This window comes from Cavia porcellus, unplaced genomic scaffold (genome assembly GCF_034190915.1).
Source record: "Cavia porcellus strain 051 isolate PalLab524CR breed Dunkin Hartley unplaced genomic scaffold, mCavPor4.1 scaffold_5, whole genome shotgun sequence".
NCBI classification, from domain to species: Eukaryota; Metazoa; Chordata; class Mammalia; order Rodentia; family Caviidae; genus Cavia; species Cavia porcellus.
Genome location: NW_026947488.1, coordinates 12,190,217 through 12,208,605, shown reverse-complemented (window position 1 = coordinate 12,208,605; position 18,389 = coordinate 12,190,217).

Sequence of the window (18,389 nt, the reverse complement as noted above, 5' to 3'; positions counted from 1 at the left end):
TGCTAAGTCACTAAATTATGAAAGGCAGGCTTGAACTTGTGATCTTCCTGCCTCAGCCTTCCAGGGTGCTGGAATTAGAGATGTATGTCACCAGGCCCAGCTTCCAGAGTGATTTTTAAATAAATAACACACTTTTTTTGCACAGGCAAACTTACAGACATGGAAAGGATTCCATAACATATTGTGAAATGATCATAAGCCCTGGAAATATTGTGTATGAAGAATTCCAATCTTGCTTGATATATTTTAAAAACATGTATGACATATGAGAAACAAAGACCTGTTTTTCAGTATATAAAGACTTGCAGATTTAACACCAAAAACAGCAAAAAATCAACTCCCTAGTAGAAAAACATAGGCCGAGGATATTGCATTGTTTGGCTTTCCATCACAGTGACAAAAATACCTGAGAAAATACTTTCTAAATTGGATATCACTATGCGGTGTGGGCCAGCCTTGAACTCAGTTTGTAGCCCAGGCTGGTCTTGAACTCCATGATTCTCCTGTCTCAGCCTCCTGAGTGCTGAGAGTACAGGTAGGCACAGCAACACTCAGCAACATTTTAAAAGAGGAAAGATTGATTTATCTTGGTTTCAGAGGGTTCCGTCCATGGTCTTGTGGATTCAGTGCTTTTATGCCGTGACAAGGCAATCAGCACGGTAGAGGAAAGCTGCCCGGCTCGTGGCAGCAGCCAGAAAGCAGAGAGTCAGAGCCTGAGAAGAAGGGGCTGGGGCAAGGCAGCCCCAAGGTCACCCCATCATCTAGGCCCCGCCTCTTATACCCATTCAGCACAGTTACCTGTGGAGGTACCAGGGGCTGAGGTCAGAGTCCTGAGGACGTGGTCACCTCACTAGGCCACCCTGGAATATCACCCTTGGAGATCAAGACTCCAATCCACAGTCTTTGGAGGACACTTTGTATTTACACCTTAACAGGCATAAGCGCTAGGCCAACAGAAACGAAATGCCACTGGCCTTTCTGTACATTTCGAATCCCAAATTTGCAGACCAAAGCTAAGGAGAACGCCTTCTCTCTGTGCACAAGGCCAAATCAAGCAGCCCGATCGTGCGTGGCCTTGGCTGGAACTAGGAGCAAACAGTGCCATGTAAGTTGAAGGTCTGAATGTCACTTGGTAGGTTTAACCTTGGAGAACATTTGGACAATCGTTGCCAAAATAGTCAAATGCACCCGCCCGGTGACTGGGCACTCGGGCTGCTAAGAATGTCCCTTGGGAAGAGACCCGCCACGCACACCGTGACTTCTGCGCAAAACATGCGAACCACAGCATTGTTTGCGTCAAAGGCTGGAACTAAGCCAGGTAAATCATTGCACTTGGACAATGGAAAGCTGCAGAATGCTCTCCTGGTGCTGATCTGGAAGGGTCAGCAGGTTACGCTGTCCAGGGAAGAAAACAGCGCAGAGGGTGTACAGCGTGCTTCTGTTGAAATGTGGGGAACACACACCACACACCGTTTCTCCACAGTGACCCCGAGAAATGACCACCAGCCTGGCTTCTGGGGAGGACACTTTCGAGTGTTGGTATTGGGGAAGGAGAGGCCTGGGGATACAGCGCAGTGGCACCAGCACCTGCCTGGTACATGCAGGACCTGAGTTCCATTTCTGGTACAAAAAGAAAGTTGGAAAGAAAATATGTTTTGATAGCTTTAGAATCCTTTTTTTTGGTTTTGTTTTGGTTTGGTTTTTTGAGATAGGGTCTCACTCTGTAGTTTAGACTGGTCTTGAATTGACAGCAATTCTCTTGTCTCTGTCTTCCAAGGGCTGGGATTACAGGCATGTGCCACCACTTCTGGCTTAATCTTTTTCATGTGAACGATTCCTTGTTAATTTTCTTTAAACTTTTTAATGCATTGAGAGAGAGAGAGACAGAGACAGAGACAGAGAGAGGGAAAGAACCTGCAAAGACTGTGCTTCAAGTAGAAGGTTTCTTTTCTTTACTTAAAAGTAACTATCAAGTATATTTAGGCAATTTTTCAAAACATAACAGTAAAATTTCAAAATAAAAAGGGGTTGGGGATATAGCTCAGTGGCACATGCCCGTCTGGCAAACGAGGTTTGATTTCCATCCCGGTATAAATAAATGAGTAAGACAAAACCCGCCCGCTTCCCTGGGTGGTCTGACTACCTCCACTGCCAAGAACACTAGAGTGTCCGCGGTCAGGCGGTCAGAAATCTGTTCTCTGAAACATGGAAAATTAACGCAAACGTCCGGCCTGGCACTAGCTGGCCACAGACCTCTGAGCCTCCACCCCGCTCTGGGTGGGTTCTGACTCTGCCGCTTTCGAGCTGGGCTCCACGCAGTCGCCCCACGTCCCTCGGCCTCAGTTTCCCCCTTTTGCAGTACAAGACCCGGGTGCTTGCTGGCACGTGAGATGTCCAGCACTGGGCTCCGACTGTCCGCGGACACGGACTCGGTTTTAACTGGGAAGGGGCAGGCGTCCTGCACTGCCAGAGGTGACGCGGCGAAGGAGGACGGGATGGGCCCCTGGGAATCCCAGGGATCCGGTGCCCGTGTTGCACCCCTGAGCCCAGCGCCTCACCGGCCTGAGCACTGCGTTCTTCCCACGGCTTGGCGAGGGCGACACCCAGTGGCCATATCCAGAACTGCGCCTCCAGGATTTAGGCTGCACGCAGCCCGGGGTTGTCCTGATTTGGAGGCGCGAACCTCTAAGAATCTGAGTTCTCCGGACTGTCAGACGGAGGGACGCTGCCCGGTTAGCAGAGCGGAGGTGAGGACGAAATGCAGAAACCCACGGAAAACCTTTCCGGTGCCGCCAGGTGGCACCGCTTAGCTGGCATCATTCATGAAACTGCACCCCAGGACCCCTGAGCATGACACATCGCCCCGAGATGCTTCCTAGCCTTCGCCACCCTCCCCCGGAGCGATTCTGAAGCAGAGGCCCCAAAAGCCAGCGCGATTCCGGGGAGATCTCTGGCAGATAGCTGCGCCGGGGTTCTCTCCTCCTGGCTTCCGTCTGGGCCACAGGCTCCATGCCGTGCCCACGCGTGCCCATGCCCCCTAACACTCGGCCCGTGCCCCTTTTGAACAAAGGGAAAGTGCGTCGACACCTGTTGCCTTCAGAAGGCCAGCTGAGAGGCCCGAACTTGATGCAGTCACAGGATTCCCTGTATTTGGGTTTTTGTTGTTGTTTGTTTTGGCCTGCCACCCGCAGTGGGCTGCAGCTGCTGGCCTGCTGAAGAAGTGTGATAGGTGTGTGTGTGTGTGTGTGTGTGTGTGTGTGTGTGTGTGACCGTGCTTTCCTGCTGGCAGTCTGTATGGCTCTCTCTGCTGAGGCTGTTCCCCCCCCCGCCCCCCCCCCATTCCACTGGATCCCCAAAAAGAGCTGTAGCCAAGGAAGCTAGGAACAAGGTGAGCCCTCCATTCTGGGGTCGGTGTCCCTGCAGGAAGGCCTGAGTTGATTGACACAGTAGAGATGTAAAGTTCCCTTCAAAAATAAACCTTCATAAGTAAAACAAATGTATATTTTTAAAAAGAAAAATATGTGTCTGACAGTGGTGTAGGGAGTATATCATGATGGTAACAGAACCATTGAAAATCTGAAATTTGAGAAAACTGTGGTCCAGAGTTTCAAGCGCAAGAATCGTCCCTCCAGGTTGCATAGGCTCCATCTCAGAGCCCTCAGAACCCCAGCCAAGTCCGTTCCAAGACAGAGTGAGCTTCCCCAAGGTCTAGTCAGACTCCGCTCCTGTTTTAAGCCCTGGGGTGGCTCTCTGGTGCTCTCGGATAAAGTCCACAGTCTTCATGGCTTCCTAAATCTGTCCTGATCTGACCACAAGGTATTTGTTAAAACACTGCTGAAAGAGAGGGGACTCCTACGGCCAGGACAAACCTTCACTTTCTATGTGCAACTTCGTACATAATCAGCAAAATTTATTTTGTCTCCTGTCACTGATGCCAATGCCCCTAAGGGGAAACTTAAAAGTAAACATCGTTGGCTCCAATCTGGACCTGCTGATTAGCTGGAGGACACACTTGTGCTCACTGCATCCCAACCATAAGGGACGTCACAAAGCCCAAGACCGGCCCAGTGGGGGCCTCCCAAAAGTGGCAGCCATGGTCAGCTGAAATTCTGAAACCATATGGTAGGGTGCTGTTACTGAGAAGGAGTAATCTATTTTGTTCTAGAATATAAATCCTAAGCTCTTCCAGTGGTGCAGTGTGAGAGTTACCTCCAGTGTTAAGTTTTTCCTGTAATAGAAGCTCCAGTACATCACTAGTCAGGATAAAGACTACATTTCCCAGGGGCCCTTGCGGCAAGGCGTGGCCATGTGACTGAAGTATAGCCAATAGGATGTGAGCAGGATATAGGACGGCAAACAGGGCCGCGAACTAGTGGAACCCAGGTTAATGGTGGTGGAATGACGAACTGGGGGCCCAAGTCCCTGACAACTTCCTGTGTGGAGCCATCTCCTCAGCTTGCGTGTCTGTATGAAAGATGAGCAGACTTTTGTCATATTTTAGTCTTCAGGTCCCTGAATCCCACAGTAAAATTATATTCTAAATAATAGAGTTCTTAAAAAGTTCTTCTGACATAGAAGAGTCCACAAACTATATCACAAGTAAATCACCTTCTTCCTCCTCCCCTCTCCTTCCCTTATGCTGGTTCTCCATCTTTGTCAAAAAGAAATACACAGATTTGACTCAGTTCTGTCAGTTTATTCCTGCCCAGTAAATTCTCAAGACCATCTAGGGGAAGATGTCTGCCCCACGTGCCACTATATCATCCCTGCTTTAAAACAGTCACTCTCTGGACGATTAAGTCCTCCAGGCTTCTGTTTTCCAGAATTGATTTATGAGCTGCAGTATACTGGGAGGGTCTCAAAAATAAATTTTTGGTGGGTGTGGCGGTAAATACCTGTAATCCCAGCACTCAGGAGGCTGAGGCAGGAGGATCTCTGTGAGTTCAAGGACAACCTGACTACATAGCAAGATCCTATCTCAAAACAAACAACGAAACAAAAACTAGGTTTCTGGGCTTTGGACAGTTCATTTGAAGAAGTTGGATATGGGGAATCTGTGACATTCCCCATTTTGCCAGCTGTGTAACCTTTGGCAAGTTACTTAACTTCTCTGTGCAACCATTTTCTCCTCAGTAAAGTGGGACAGTGATAGAATCTGCCACATAGATCAGACGTGACGGTGAACTTTTTTCACAGGTGCCAAGGACCTAGCACAGTGCCTGGGACAAAGCTCTGCATAGACTGATGGAGATGTCCTGGAGGACAGTTTATGTTGCTTGCCAAAATGTCAAATGTGTATTCTCGCTGGGCACTGTGGTGAGCTCCCAGCTACTCAGGAGGCTGAGGCAGGAGAATCAAAAGCTTCAGGACAACCTGGACAACTTAGTGAGACCCTGTCTCAAAATAAAAACTACAAAGAACTGAGGATGTAGCTCAGGTAGAACGATCTGGGTTCAGTCCCAGCACCTACAAAAGGAAGGCAGGGTGGAGGCAGGCCAGGTGTGTCCTTGTGACCCAGCATCACGACTGAACAGCCAGCCAGTGTTTACCCTTGGCCCTCAGCACCTGGCAGCTTGTATTCACGGCAGGCGTGTCGAGCAGCTGTGCCTTTAGTCAGGCTGAGACCCGCAATGCTGCGGTAACAACCCCGAGCTCAGAGCTGCATGCGCACCCGGTCCCTGCGTCACAGTGTGCTCCGGGTGCCTGCTCTGTCTCACCGCTGGCCCCGTGGAGTGGGTAGCAGCAACCTAACCCCAGGAAGGCTGGGAAGAGTCAAAGAGCACGTAGTCACAGCGTAAGCGTCGTCACTGTGACGTCTGCCGTGTGCAAGGCATTATTCTGGGAACCGGGAGCCTGGCGATGGGCCGCGAGTTTCCTGCCCCGGAGAGCTCCCCCTGTGCCGGGGAAGGCAGGCAGGAAACCTCCAGCCACACACGGCCCCAGCCATGCCATCCCCTCCCTGAGCCAGGACCCCTGAAGGACACATTCTCAGACACGAGGACAGTGCACCTGCGTTTGTCCCTCTGACAGCTATGGTCACATTGCCCTGGTTCCTGAGTACCCGGGAGCGACTCTGCTGCAGCCCAGCGGGATGTTTGCCCATCTGATAGGTGAGCCGTGATCCCTCCGTGTACTTCTAATTAGCCCTTTTCCACCGTAACGGAAGTCCAACATCCTCTCATGTGTCTATGAGCCATCTGTGTTTCCTTGTGTGTGAACTGTGTGTTCACAGCCCTTGCCCGCTCTTCTAATGAGTCATGTGCCCAGGATATCATTAAAGACAGAAATGAAGGGACAGAGCACAATAAGTAGTATCAGCACTCTGTCACTTAAAAGTGAAACAATATTTGAGCACGTAAGTATCTCCTTTCCTACGCATAAACATTTTCTAGAAGTGACTGGAGGAACCCGTTCACAGGGCGTAGACAGGTGCCTTCTTTTTTTGTCTGTGGGTTTCTTTTTTAAGTGAATCCTCTGAATTTGGGGGTGGCTTGTTCCTTCTGAGTCCTAGGGATTTGTTTTCCAAGCCTCTTTGAATATCTCCACTTTCCCAGACATGTACAAATTATTAAATATCAGTAAGAAATGGGCGGGAATGCAGCTAGTGGGGCAGCACTGGCCTGCCCAGTACAAGGCCCTGGATTTGATCCCTCGAATAAAGACGGGGAGGAGGAGAAGATGATAGGGGTTGGTTGAAATTTTTGGTTTGTCTTTATAGTGCTCATATTAAAAAACAGACTCTGTTACTTTAACTCAGAAAATAGTAAGCAGTGTACAGTGTCTGCAAAACCATCACCATGAGGGTGCAGGCTGGCTCAGGAATCAGCTCCTGGCTACACATTACATACGGCTACTCATTCACACAGCGGTTTTAATGGGTTTTTTAAAAAAGGAGACTAATGAACTGATAAACGCCAGCCCTGAATGCAATGTGAATGCTGCAAGCCTCACGGACGGGAGCCAGCGCCTTGTGCAAACACCGCCTTAGGTGACAGCACAGGGGGGACGGGGGCCAGATGCTGCAGTCTCTGCCCAAGTGAGGAACACTCCCAGGATGTGACAGGAGGGAACAGTGATTGCAAAGGCCCTGAGGTCAGAGAGGGCTGCATTTCGGAAAGCCAGAGGGTGCCTGGGGACCACGGCCTGTGAGAGGTGGTGGCCAGACACCAAATAGTCTTGGGGACAGCAGAGTCCAGGCTGGAGTCTGGAAAGGAGCCCTGTTCAGGAGCCCCTGCTGTCCCGAAGAGAAACACGCAGGAAGCCTGTGGGAGGCCAGGACCCACTCAAGGGCTGCGGGGCTCTCTGGGGACACCGCAGGGGCACTGGCCCGAAGGGGGCAGCAAAGCCAAGGGAAAGCCGCCCAGGCCCGTGACCCTCCTCGGGGCCCTGAGGGCCGGCGGGGAGATTAGCAGAGGGGCGCCTCTGGGTCCACGCCAAGGAGGATGCTGCGCTGCAGGGCAGGAAGGGGTAAGCAGCGCTGGACGCAGCTGCACGTCGCAGACCAGAGCCCACGCCTGCCCGCGCTCCGTGACAGATGGCCAGGGAGTCCTGCGCGCACGGCTGGGTGCCCTGATGGCCCGGCCGGGAAGTGGCCCAGAGGAGCCTCAAGGGTACTGGCTTTGTGACCGCGCCCCCTGTAATTGTCCTGTGCGCTCTGCAGCGGGGAAGGGAGCCCCGGCAGCACTGATTCACGTGCAGGCTGTGTGGAGCCCACGGTGGTGGGGGGAGCAGCCTCAGAATGGAGTGGAGATTTCAGGGGTCAGGGTGGAAACATCCTAGCTGCAGAGCTGGGTGTACATGTGCAAAACGCACTCCACACCTGTCTGTGCACATTGCACGCTCACAGTTTTTAGAGGCATAGTGGACTAATGTTATCATCTTTCCTAGCTAAAAACCAACACATTCATTTAAAGGCAAATCTTGCCCTTTTCGTAACCATTTTCCCTAACGTTGGACTTTTCTTTAGATATATGAGTTCACCTTGGGATTTTAAAAAGTTTCTCTAAAGCCCAGGAACTCCGCCACGCTCCCTCCTTTCCCTCCAGCGGGCTGAACGCAGCCTTGACCTCGCGCTCAGTGTGAACCAGGCCATGTCTGCTGCTCCGAAGCCGCCGTGGCACCGACCACTGGCCAGAGCCTGGCCCTCGTCCCTCCCGGTCTGGGACACCCGCCTTGGCCCGACCTGGGCTGCCTTGGAGATGTGAGGACAGAAGCAGTGGCCTCGGGTCGCTGCAGAGGGTGTGGGGCCCAGGACGCAGAGCCAGCAGGCAGCCTGACTCAGGTGGCCCGGCAGACGGGACACCCGACAGTCCCGGGGACCCCGGAAGTCGCTCTTCCCAGCAGCCAGACTGGCTGCTAATGACATTCAGCCCCTGCCAGCCCCATTACAGGAAAACCCCGAGCTCCCAGGTAGCTTGTTAGTGCCTCCTCTCCAGGACCAAGCGGAGATGAGGAGCCTGGACATCTGAGAAACACTCTCAACAGGAGACAGAAATACACATTGACACAAAGAAGAGATCTGCGAAGAGCCAAGACCCTGCAGGGGGCGCAGGGAAAGGCCCCCAAGCAGGAGAGACCAGGATTGGCTTCCCACTTCCCAATTCTGCCATGCACACTTGTGCAGGTTCCAGACTGCCCGACTGGGGAGGGAGGCCCTTCTCGTGGAGGTGTGCGCATAGTCCTCCAGGGGTTTCAGGGCGTATGTGGTACCCCAGAAGATAATAATACCAGAACCTCGCTTGGGGCTCCTAGAGGGTAGACACCATTTTGGTCGTGTTCATGGCCCCCAGGTCTGCTGAGCTGGCTCTTGGGAAATGTCTGTTACTAAACACAAATGGACAAGTGGATGCACAGCTGTGTGTCCAGTGGTCTGCCCCACCTGCAGTACTGCCGAGGCCCTTACTAGGTGACAGGGAAGCAGGTGCCGTGTTGGGGCAGAGGGGAACCAGCTCTGGGGGCAGCTAGCTGTGTGGATCCACCACTGAGCCTCTGTCCCCTTGTCTACAAAGCAGGGTGGCAGGATGGCACGTGTCTAAAGGGTTGTTGTGCGAATTAACGAGTACGTGTCATGTAAGCCCAACGCAGGCTTAGCCAAGACTCATCACTTCTGATTAGATTTAGCTACAGGAAATGCTCTAAGGAGCTGGGCATGGTGGAATACTCCTATAATCCCAGCACTCGGGAGGCTGAGGCAGCAGGATCGTTGGAAGTTCAAGACCAGCCTGGGCTACAAAGTGAGCTCAAGGCCAGCCTGAACTGCATAGTGAGACCCTGTTTCAAAAAATATTAAAAAGAAAGAAAAGAAAATGTGTTGAGAGCCTTTCTTTCATTAAAGCATCACAATGTGGATCCAGGTTTGGCATGATAAGGACGTGGTTCACAGGCTCCTGATATCTGTCTGTCTTCCTGTTCTACTATGCTCAAGACTGTGTCATGATCAAAATGGTTGCCACAGTGCCAGCCATCGTGTCAGTGTCCTTGCCAGGAAGAAAAAGGAGATGAGGAGGGATTTAAAAGCTATTCACCATACCAGTCCTCCCTAACAATTTCTACTCTTTTCACTGGGCACCTAACTTTCAGGAGAGGCATGTTGCCACCCAGAGCAAAGTCAATGAATAAAGAACGGATATTGGCAGGGCAGGCAGCCATGAAAGCGCCATAAATAACAACAGTTACAATCAACAGTGCCATCCCCATTGTAGAGGGGAGAAAGTGACACTCAGAGAGATTCAGTCATTCTCCCAAGGTCTTGTTCAAAATAGTTAACAAATGGTCCTTCGGGACACAGAGCTGAGGCTGAGCTCAGGGTCGTGGCACTGAGTCACCCAGGAGCAGCCTGACAGCCACAGGTCAGAGCATACTCGGCCTGGTGAGGATGGGCTGAAGCCAGGGAGGCTTCCTGGAAGTGGTGGCCCCACTCTCACTGTGGGGCGACAGCGGTGTCCCCTGCACTGGCTGTGCCTAGCTCAGCACAGAGCCCGCTGGACGTGAGGGCTCCAACCCTGGCAGCCCTTCCATCACCAGCACCCTACTGCCACCATCACGATGATCTCTCTATGCACCTGGTTACCATGACATCACGACATGTTCACTGCAGAAACAAAGGCCGCCTCTTCTCAGTTTAGGAATATTTTGCAGGTGAAGTTATTTTATCTTCAGGGATCCACCGATAACACGTATTTAAAAAGCAGAACAGCTGAACACAGTGGCACACACCAGTAATTCCAGCATCCTGGGAGGCTGAGGCAGGAGGATCGCTCTTCCAGCTCAGCCTGGGCAACTCGGCAAGATCCCATCTCAACATAAAAAAAGGAATAGGGCTGGGGATGTAGCTCAGTGTGACGGGCCTAGGTTTAATCCCGAGCTGGCAGCTGCTGCCCTGTCTTCTCAGGAAACAGCAGGGGATTCTGAAAGGTGTTTGTGGCCTGGGTTTTGAATGCCTGGACGGTTTGGTTATCCTGGCTGCAAGGCTAATTCGCCCTCCTGGCAAGCCAGCTCTCCGGAAGCACAGAAGAAGGCGGGAGTGCTCCGGCCACTGAGCACGGATTAGGTGGGGACCACGAGGCAACCTTGAACTCAGCCCCCAAGAAAGCACCTGTCCCCTGGATATTTTGGGAGTGTCCCCAGGGGCCCCGCAGGAGCAGGGTTCTGTCTGGTCACCTCCACCAAGGTCACATGAAGGACTGTGCCCCCCGCCATCCTGGAACCCCAGTCCCATGATGTGCCCGCCCACTGCAGCCTCAGCGGCCCGGGATGAGACCCCAGGACTCCCCGAAGTCACCTGTGAGTGACAGGGGAAAGAAGCTCCCACCACCACAGGTCTGGTGCAAGCTGTGCTCTCTAAGATCAAAGCGTGAATTTTAGGAACAATGGAAGGCATGAGGAGAACATATTTATTGAGAGAAAGAGACCTTCTGTCTGAGAGAGAGACAGGGTCCCAAGAGGGCTGCTGAGGACCCCCCTTTTACTAGGGATTTTATACATCAAAACCCCAAGGCGAGGCGGGCCCGGCGGGGAAAAGGTAAACTCGCAAGGTGGGCGTGAGGAGGGACAGAACCATGGTCCATCCCTAAGGCTAACTGTACAGGTAACATTCATCAGGTCAGGGACCAATGGGAAGCAAGCCACACGGTCAGCGGGCTGCTTAGAGCAGCGACTCGTCCTGTAGGGGCTGGCAGGGTGACTCCTGGCTTCCTGGAGGTGACAGAGACCTGGTTAAAGTATCGGTCCCCGATGCTCATCCTCAGGAAGACATGGGTGCACCTGTGTTGTCTTTTGTCCTCATAAGAACGCCGTACCCTTTAGACGTGTCCACGGTGCCACCTGCCCACCGTCCTGACGCTGTCATCGCTCCTGGGCCACTGTGATCCATTTGCCCTGCGGTGAGGACCTGAACTTCTTTCTAATAGAGACAGCTACACTCTTGGGTGGCCATGGGTTTAAAATTCGCCTCTCCCGGCTTCTCTTGAAACTAAAAGTCAACCAGGGTGACTCTGTTCCCTAGAGGCCATCTGGAATGTCTTGAGGTGGACTTAGGATCTCGTAATTGTCCAGGTACAGGATGTGGGGGTGTCGGGGACAGCCAGCGTAAAGGCAGGTGCTGCTGAATAGTCAGCCCTACAATGCTCAAGACTCCCACAATTATGCGGTCTAACATGTCAGGGTGTAGAGGCTGAGTGGCTCCTGCATCATAAGTAGAAACTGATAGCTGAGTTTCTAAGGAAAACCTTCAGTGCCTTACTGTCCTCTTTGAAATACAAGTCTGATGGATGGAGCTTGGGCAGTTATTTTTCGATCTGGGGGAAGGAAGTTCTATGCTAAAGATGGAAGAAACAGGATCCCTGATGAGTTCACGGAGCTGCTTCTCAGAATAAACACTTCCAGATGTGGCTTTATGCAAAAGACATAAATCTCCAATTTGTTGAGGTCACTGGAGTCAAGCCCTGTTTCTGTCAGCCAAGCAGGATTTCTAGATGATTTATCTCTGTGCCCAGTTCTCTACGAAACGGGGGAAGAAAGCTACACTGAGCACCGTGCATTCAAAGAAAAAGAGGGAGCGATCACAGTTCCCTGTGACAATGGCAGGAGAGTCCTCTCCCCATTTGTGACTTGGTGGCCCCTGCAGGCCTTTGCGGTTGCTACTCCCGATGCGTCCCACTCCTTTACCACAAAGATGGGGAAACTGAGCCCAGTCCACACCTGCTCCCTCTCGCCCACATTTCAGGGTAGTGGGGCAGCACTGGTGCAGCCCAGACTCTGCAGGTGACGGACTCAGGGGCAACCACGCCCGCCACCCGTTCCTAGCACTATGACTTCAGAGCCCAAAGTTTTGGAAACAAATTGCTCTGGTTCTGACTGAGCGACAGCAGGGCACGGAACCGCTCCACACCTTGCGCTCACCCAGCTGCAGACAATCAGGAGGCCAGCAGCACTGAGAGGGCCAGGGGAGGACCCGCGGGGTGGGTGGGAAATGAGGGTGGGTTAGGGACCTCGGGAGGCTGCGACTCCAGGCACTGCACCGTAACGCGGGCTCCTCGCCATGCATGGCAAAGGAGGGCCTGGCACAGCTCCCCATGGTACCGGGGAGGGGGGACCCCCGGCACAGGCCTGGGGGGCAAAGAGGGAAGGGGCTGCCAGTTCTACAAAGGAAGCTGGGACCGTCCCCAGTGAAGGGACACCGTAGGCCATGTTGGCACGACAAGGCTGCGGAAGAGGCCAACACCTGGCTGCTCTTCTCCCTGCCTCCCCATCGTCCCCCCATGGCCAAGCCCAGTTAGAAGCCAGAGTGCGAGAAAGCCCTTGGATGCCAGCTGTGTCACCACTGAGCACAACGTACAAGGCTGGAGACCAGGCCTCGCATCCCCTTGTGGTGACAGCAGGCTTCTGGGTTGTGCTATGCCAAGGAACAGAGGTGTCCTCTACTCCTTCTCCTCTACAGGAAGACTTGAGAGCAGGAGCTGAAGCAGCTACTTTAGACCATGAGATGTAAGCCACAGCATTGCAGGTGTCAAGCAACAAGACAGCAAGATCCAGATGTGGTGGTGCACGCCTGAAATCCCAGCACCCAGGAGGCTGAGGCAGGAGGATCTCAGCAAGTGTGAGGTCAGCTTGGGCCACATAGTGAGTTCAAGGCCAGCCCAAACTACATAGTGAGCCTCCGTCTCAAAAAACAAACGAACAAACAAACAAAAACCACCAAAACCCCTTTTATTTGTGCCAGTTATTTTGGCATTTATTACAGCAGCTGAACTCATGTCCTGACCAATACAAGATTTAAAGTAGGTATTTGCTCAGTTTGGAACTATTTTAGGCTCAAATTTTTAAAACAAGCAAATATTACTGGAAAGGTACAGACTTTTCTCAAAAGTTCTGTTATCCAGGGAGAGTCAGCATGATACAGCAAGGAGCAGGGGGGTCTGGTAGGTAAAATTTTGTACCAAGAAGAGTACTTGTAAGCTCTTCCAGCCACTCTAAGATCACAAAAGAACAAGAGAAAGCAATCTTCCTTCCTAGTGGCTACCAATCAGATCCCAAATGAATTCTGATTGGACCCATGTGTACCACATGCCCATCCCTAAGCCAATCATTGCTCAGATTGTGTCTCAGCCTCTCTGATTGGCTGGTGTTAAGCCACAGTGGTTTTTGTTGGAGGCTCATGGGAACTTCCTTGAGGGGAGAAAACTTCCTAGAAGCATTTCCCTAATAGAAATGCAGGGTACTTGGCACATAAAGGAATGAAAACCCAAATCAGGAAATATCCTTCATACTCACATGAGGCAAAAGAAAATATTTGAATAACAAAGTAGCATAGTCCCATGAGTCACTGCTATGAGGTTTCTCTCAGCCACCTGCAAAACTGCTCTCCTCCTTCCCCATCCCCTCCTTTTTTGGTACTGGGCCAGGGCCTTTGCGTTAATCTACATCCTCAATACTTTCTATTTTTTATTTTAAGATGGTCTCACAGTGGCCCAGGCTGAGTTTGAACTTGTGATCCTCCTGCCTCAGCCTCCTACAGTGCTGGGATTACACAGGTGCACCCCCAGACCCGGCTCAAAACGTCTTTCTGGAGAATAACAATCCTGGCCCAGGAGAACTGTTCTAGCAACACTAAACATGGATGCCTGTTCCCAGAACGGAAGTGGGATGGAGAGGCGTCTCCAGAGCTCCCAACATGGCACCTTCTGTGCATCCCTGAGGGAACAAGGAGCCTGTGTGACACGGGGGGGGGGGGGGGAGAATGCACGGGAGAAGAGGCTCCCCACCCCGCTGGAGGACCAGCCATGGGCCTTGGGCCCACCCCACAAACCTGAGCGCCATTTTCTGGCAGGGATGCGGTGCCCTTCGTTCCTCTGCAGAGCCCGAAGCGAGATGTGGGCCATGGGGCTGCTTGACCTGTCCTCGCTGGAACTTCCTGGAGGGCACAGCACACCTTGAATCCGAGCTTAGATTTTCTCCAGGTGAAGACCCTGACAGGAAGAGTCGAGGGCAAAGATCTCACGTGGGAGGTGAGGGACAGGAAGCGGGAGGAAGGGCGACTGGCACCGAGCCTGGGCTCCTCCTGCCAGCAAAGGGCACACTGCTGGGGCCTCCCTGCCCGAGGGCTCGGGCCGGGCCTGGCACAGCCCCACCCTGTTTCCCGCGCTGCTTGGAAGCGGCTAGGAGTGGAGGCCAGCCTGGGCTGCACGGTGAAAGCCTTCCCAGAGCAACCAGGCAAAAGGGAGCTGAACCCACACATGGGCCGGGAAGCGCGGCTGGGGCCTGGGGAGGAAGAATGGGGAGGCGGCCGCTAGAAGGTGACAGCTGCCACCGAAAACAGCCTCATCCTCAGCCCTGCTGACGCTTGGGCAGGCTGCCTCTTTGTCGTAGGAAATTGTCCTACGTTGTAAGACATTTAGCAGTCCCCGCGGGCTCTGCCCCCCTGCCACACACACACCAGCTGTGCCAACCTCAGTACCTTCAAAGGCTGCCAGATGTCCTGTGGTGGGCGTCGCCTCAGGCCGAGAATAGCTACGGTAAAAGCCAAGTAAGAAAGGCAAGGCAGACAGGGAACCATGCAGTGTGGGAACACAGCTGAGCCGCACCCCGACTCCGAGCAAGCGCCTGCAGGACGAGGCCCAGTTGGCAGTGGCATTGGTCAGGCCAAAGCCACATGCTGAGTCTCACCGAGCAGAGGGCGTGCAAAGGCCCTGCGATGAGCTCCAAAAAGTGACCGGTGCACAGAGCATGGCCCTGTAAAATGTGGGTTATGGGTTATGAGTATTAGTAATGGATTTTGAACTATCTGTGGTCACTTTTCCTTTTTTTAAATTTTGTTTTGTTTAATTTTTAAGACAGGGTCTCACTATGTGGTGCAGGCTGGCCTTGAACTCATATGTAGCCCAGACTGGCCTCAAACTTGTGGTGATTCTTCTGCCTCAGCCTCCAGAGTTCTGGGACTACAGGCGTGTACCACTGTACCCAGCTGGTTATTTTTACTGTTTAAATTATTTTAGGGATGCTTATAATAAAGGCAAAAGTACATGAAACTAAAATAAACGAAAAACACTTACCTCAGCCAAAAAACACTTACCTAGCATGCATGCATGGAGCCCTGAGTTCAGACCTCAGTGCTGCAAAAATAAATAAATAAATAAAGGCACACAAAAACTGTACGAATGTCTATCCAGAGCAGAACAAGCAGAAACCGTTTTAAATGATCTAATGAGTGAGCTGCCTGAGGTACATCCACTCAGTGGAATATTACTCACCAAATAAAAGAGCTCTCAATGCCTACAACAATATAGACAGATTGCAGAAGTAGCACCCTGAGGTAGAGAAGCCAGCTGAAAAGCTACATCCGAAAGACTCTGTTTACGTGACATGTTGGAAAGGGCAAGGTTAGCGGAACAAAAAGCAGCTGAACGCTTGCCAAGGGCTTGATGTGGGTACAGGGTCCCCAGGGAAGGGTTTAGTGTCTTGACGGTTAATGTCTGAGTGCATCTGTCAAAACTCCCTGGTCCTCCCACTAAATATGTTTGTCTGCAGGTCAATTATGTTTTAATTTAGAAAATGAAAACAATTATTGCAGAATAAGGTTCTGTGGTAGGACTATATCATGGTTTCCCTCGGGGGAAACCACGCTTGGGAAAAGCTCTGGATGACATGGTGACTCCGAGGGGCCGGAGTCCCAGGGGGCTGGAGAGGCCAGCACCAGCTCAGGCCAGGAAAGGCAGGCCCCGGTACCGGCGTGAGGAGCTCCTGCTTCCCAGCACGCCATGAAAGGGTCATGGCAGCGGGTCGGGCAAAGTCAGCAGGGAAGCACTCGGGCCCCTCGCAGATCTCTGTGGGCTCGGCTCACCCCGCCAGAAGGGGAGCCCGCCAGGTAGCCTCCTGCCTGCTCTCACTCCGGCCCTCTCCCAGTGGTGGATGCTTCGAACCTTGACTGTGCTCAGAAACTCTGCAGACTCTAGGAAAGTAGTGGGAAAGCCTAATCTCCAAAACAGGATTCTGACAGCTGGGCGTGGTAGTGCCTGCCTATGATCCCACTATTAGGGAGGCTGAGGCAGGAGGATTTTGAGTTTAAGGATAGTCTGGGCAACTTAGTGAGACAGTGTCTTACAATTTAAAATGGCTAGAGATGCAGCCCAGAGCGAAGGAGGATTCCAGCCCACTGCCACAAAGAACAAACAAAAAGCAGGAGATGGACATGGCTGTTAAAATTTAAGCCTGTCTTCAAAATGGCATCTGGCCCATCCCCACCCCAGAGCGAACTGGGATTTTAGTTTTTCTAAAATGAATCCCCTTGGGGCCAGTGACAATAAAGACGGCCCGAGGAGTCAATGACCCTTGCGATTTCAAAACTGTGGTTTTCCTCTTCTGGCTGCTGGGGACTTCCACAGAAGTCACAATGTTAATACCAGGAAAAGCAATTTAAAAAGAGGATGAGTGACAGCACAGAGCAGGCTGCCTGTCCGCCGATCTGAGTAAATCTGCCCTTGCGGTGGTGTCACGTCCAGCCATAAATGGCAGGGACAGCACACGACCTTGCCTCTGCTTTCAGCAGCCGGGTGGCCCGAGGAAGTCCCTTCGTATCTCTGAGAACCAGCTTCCGCAGCCCACAGAGGGGGCACTGAGCCGGGCATGCTGGTACGCGCCCGCAGTCCTGACACCCCGAGGCCGAGGCAGCGGGATCACAATCTTGCCAGCCTGGGCAACCTAGCAACTCAGTGAGACCCTGTCTCCAAACAAAACAAACACGCAAACAAAAAATTAGAAAGTACCGTAGAGGTAGCCAGCGTGCTACCTGAGTTCAATCGCCAGCATCACAAAGCTCTTTTAGCGCCTGTCTGCTGGGACCGTTAGGAGAATTAAAGAAGGTGACTATGTACGAAACAGGGCCATGACGGGGTTAGTTTCCCACCACTGCTGTGACAGTTCACCGCAGATTTAGTGGCTTTAAAGCAACGTAAATGCATCGTCTTACAGTTCTGGAGATTAAGAGTCCAAAACGGATTTTAGGGAGCTGAAAACCCGGTTGCAGGCAGAGCCGTGTTCCGCTGGAGGCGCCTGCAGGAAGGCGTTCGCGCCTCTCCGGCTTGGAAAAGCCACTGCATTCCTTGGCGTGTGGCCCACCCTCCTCAAGGCGGCCAGCGGAGCGTCTGCCAGCCCCTGTGCCCTGCTTCCTTCCCTGCCACTTTCTCTGACCCCACCCTTCTCTGTTGCTTTTTATAAGGACCCTTGTGAATCCACTGCACCTCCCTGGAAAATCCAGGGTAATTTTCCCAACCCAAGATCCTTAATTTAATCACACCTGCAAAACCGCTTTCACGTATGCGGTAACAGTCACGGCTGTGCAGCATGCAGTCACGCCCTAATCTGGAGCACCATTATCCCTCTACAACGGTGATGATGGGCAGCAGCAGGGTAGCCCACTGGCAACAAAACTCTCTGCAATGTAGGATAATGATGATGGCATAATAGGAAAGGAAAAAGCTGCTTTAAAGCTGTTGTATTAGCCTGACATGATGGCACGTGCCTGTAATCCCAGCACTCGGGAGGCTGAGGCAGGAGGATCACCATGAGCCTGAGACCAGCCTGGACTGCACTGAGAAACCATGTCTCAAAAGAAGATGGGAAGAGCACACATGGAAATGTTTGCAGCAATCTTATACCCTTGTAACTAGGGTGGTGGTTGTTTTATTTTTTTCATAACACTTTTATATTTTATAACAAAATATTTTTAATTCAAATGTAACTATGAAAATGGAAATATCATATATGTATACACACACACATTTATATATAGCTCTAGCTCTCAGTTGCTGCATGATCAACCATCTCCAAACTTAGTGGCTTAAAAACAGCCGCCAGGCAGTGGCCCCTGCCTGCAGTCTCAGTTCTGGAGAAGCTGA